The 3,942-nt window shown below is 33.0% G+C and overlaps 1 non-coding gene across 1 annotated transcript; it reads left to right on the top strand.

Annotated features, from left to right (window-relative positions):
- The first annotated feature begins 279 nt into the window (after positions 1–279).
- On the top strand, positions 280–386 carry LOC111881593 (small nucleolar RNA R71). Its single transcript, XR_002846885.1, has one exon. It is a non-coding gene; the product is annotated as a small nucleolar RNA R71 (small nucleolar RNA).
- The last annotated feature ends 3,556 nt before the right edge of the window (positions 387–3,942 follow it).

Below are 3,942 nucleotides of genomic sequence, written 5' to 3'. Positions count from 1 at the left end.
TCTTATGGCATGAATTAAGTGGTCCATTTGTGTCAACCTCCGGTCCATATTATTTAGCATAGCCATCATGGCTGCTATTTCTTCAGTTTAGGCCCCTCCACCGCCTTTGATTCCTTCTTGCCTAGGGTTGTGGTACTCACGAGAGTGCTTCACGAATTCTTGAATTAGCTCCTTGACCTTCCTTGGATTTTTCTTTGTTAAAGGTCCTTGAGAATCAAGGAGTTGTCTTGTCATAACATTGAACCCATCATAGAAATTGACATCTCTTGTTGCACATTTAGATCATGTTGAGGGCAAGTTCTGAGCAAGCCCTTGTACTGCTCCCATGCTTCGTACAATGACTCCCCCAGCTGTTGTTCAAAGTTGGCTATTGCCTTCTTGAGTTTAGCTATCTTGGATGGTGGGCAAAACTGGTCAAGAAATTGCTCACGCATTTGAGCCCAAGTGGTGATTCTACCCGGTGGAAGTGATTTTAACCACTCTTTAGCAGTTCCCTTAAAAGTAATGGAAAGCATTCTGAGCAGGACGGTGTTTCTATTGACATTTGGGACATTGAAGTAATCCGCAATGTCATTGACTTCATCAAGATGCTTAAAGGCATCCTCATGATCTTTCCCATAAAATGGGATATCCTTCAGTGCAGTCAAGATGTGCCCCTTCAGCTCGAATGTGGCAGTGACAGGTATTGCGGGTTGGACTGAACCGGGACCCACATCTTCTCGGATCCGCTTCTTGTAAGCTCCCATGGACATCTCCTCAATGTCTGCCATCTCGTTCCTTGGCTCGTTCTCGGGTTCGCTCGTACGTTCTTCAAATTCAAGCTCGGTATCGTATTCAGATTCGGTTTGGACGGGTATTTGATCCAAGTGTTCAAGCTTGCTCTTGTTCTTTGAGGATGAACTTGACTCCCCTGCTTTCTTCCCTGATTTCTTTGAGAACACTGATTTGAACTCTTGCAATGGCGTCTTCTTTGGCATGTGATCTTCCTTTGCGTTCTTGTTCTTATTCTTGCGAAGAGTAGACTCGGGATCTTCGAGTGGTGGCACCAAAGGTGTGTTAGAGCCTCTGGTCATGAATTCCTGTAAACTAAAAAGAATAAAAACGTAAAACTGGACTAAAATAGAAAAATAACTAAGAACTAAAAGAAACTAGAATTCTCAGAAACCACGTCGTGGCACTTATCTGGCCACGTCGTGTTCTCTGAAATAAAAAAAATTAAATCTTGCTGGAAAATTAACTTTTTGTGGGTTTTACCCCCACAAAAAGGATCGATTAACCTAATGCAAATAAATTAATAAACTATGTCGTTCCCCGGCAACGGCGCCAAAAACTTGATGTGCACGAAAGTACCCACTAATTTTAATATTTATAACCTAACAAGCTTAGACTAACCATGCACTTATAGGCAGTGTACCTAGTCATATTACAATATAGTTTAGGTAAGTCGGTTTTCGATCATAGAGAACGGTGTTATTAATTAATATATTCACTACTAAATTAATCTAATTATTAATTAGCTAAAAAGGGTTTGTATCTAATTTTGCAAATTTAGATTAACTTAATTCTTTAACAAAAACTCAATCAATAAACAAAATACTTCTGTTAGTTCGAATCCACTTTCACTCAATGGTTATACATTAGTCAAAACTATTACCGTTGGTTACCAATTTAAGAAGTATTAGCAGTTTAGTTCTAAACCTACTAATTATTAATCAATTCGTGTAATTCTATGTATGGTCACAAAATAGTTAACACATAATCAATTATTAAATAAGATTGGAGCTATGAATATTGATTAATCAAAACACAATTACAGTCATAATATGAGTTCTCTAACACACCTTAATTCAATGATTCAATTACTTATCTAAGATTGGTTTGATCTTAGCTCTAATAAACTAGTGTTCACTTTGTTATTAGGTATTCATATTCATGCAAATTTGTGTTCACTAACTACACATAACAAGAATTTAAAGCAATTAAATCATTAACTAAGCACGCTAGGTAAAATCAATCAACACAAGCATATAACCAACAAATAAAGTCAAATCTAATGCATTCAAACCATGAGTTCCAGCTTCATCCAGCTAACAGAATCAACTAGATTTAGCTGTACATATTAACAGCTAAACAAACAAATTCTATAATCCAAAACATGTTAAAGTGTACCAAACTATGAACCAATTTATGAACTCTTTCTTCCTTGGTGTTAGAACCAACTTCCAGATCTTTTTCTCTTCTGAATTTCGTATTTAGGAACCCCTCTAAGCCAGTCCAAAGTCCCCCCAATCGTAGGGTTCAAGAGTATATATATATATATATATATATATATATATATATATATATATATATATATATATATATATATATATATATTGTGAAAAATCCCGTTCCACGTCGTGGTTTTTTAAGTAATCCGTACCGGAAAAGGACTCCTTCTTTACGTAATCTTGTCTTCTAGAATACTCATGCCAAATCGTGATTTACTCTGCCACGTCGTGGTTTTAGCGAATTTCGTGGCTTTCTTTATCTTTTGCACTCCAAGCCTCTAATGTTCCATGAATTGTCAAATCTGGTCCCTTTCTTCGAAAATACTTCTAATTGACTACAAATAACAATTTAAAGTCATAAGTACCATTATTCTAAACATATTACCAACTTATTAATAAAAATGTCAATAAATATCGCCTAAAAATAGGTATAAATATGGCAATATCAATACACAACCAGTGAAATCCAAAACATTCTTGTAAAATACCTAAATCGGATTGCGATTCAGATAGAATGTCTCCTATGATGTGAGATTAAGTATCAGACACTCGATTTGTCGTTCATCATAAGCTTAATTTCATGAATTCCATGATAAAATCGAGTCTATTTCGGTTGAAAAACATAGATGTATAGACTTGAACGAACCCTACCTAGAAGCTCCCATCGATCGTGTCTGTAGAGATCAACTCTGGTGTCGATTGGGGGTTGTGGAACAGATAGTTAATTTTGAGCTTGATGTTGGTGGGTGAAATCGGAAATCGATTGGTTTGGGAGAGGTCAGGTGACCTCAATGGTTGTCTGGTGGCCTCAATGGTGGTCCGGTGAGAAACGATACGTCTAGATAAAATGGTGGGTGGGGTGGGTGGGATGTGTTTTCTTTTTAAATTATAAAATTGTTCTCAATCTCAAAAATATTCTCATTTTAACATAACTCTCTCTCTCTCTCTCTCTCTCTCTCTCTATATATATATATATATATATATATATATATATATATATATATATATATATATATATATATATATATATAGAGAGAGAGAGAGAGAGAGAGAGAGAGAGAGAGTTATATATATATATATATATATATATATATATATATATATATATATATATATATATATATATATATATATATATATATATATATATATATATATATATATATATAGGGTTAATGCGAAAATGCAAATAATTTGTGAAAATGCGAAAACAAGAAAAACCAATGATATTGTGTCACCTCAACATTATATTTTGGAAAATAATTCATCCAAATTTTGAAATACATGATGATAATCAATGATAGCTGAGAAATTATTTCATATTAGCAAATTATGATTTTTAACATTTTTATTATGAAAACATGAATTTAAAAATGATTAAGGACGTGAAATTTTTTTATTTATTAAAACCGTCTTTAAATCTATACTACCATAACACCATCCCATGTAAACTTACTATATTTAATTTATTTCTAGTAAATTATTTTTTTATAGTACATGTGTTTGATTTTCATAAGATAAAATCTGTTTTCGCATTTTCGCATTTTCGCAAGATATTTATATTTTCGCATGAACTTACTTCTATATATATATATATATATATATATATATATATATATATATATATATATATATATATATATATATATATATATATATATATATATATAGG

Source organism: Lactuca sativa, chromosome 3, assembly GCF_002870075.4.
Source record: "Lactuca sativa cultivar Salinas chromosome 3, Lsat_Salinas_v11, whole genome shotgun sequence".
Classification (NCBI taxonomy): Eukaryota; Viridiplantae; Streptophyta; class Magnoliopsida; order Asterales; family Asteraceae; genus Lactuca; species Lactuca sativa.
This window is presented reverse-complemented; position numbering and strand designations above follow the sequence as displayed.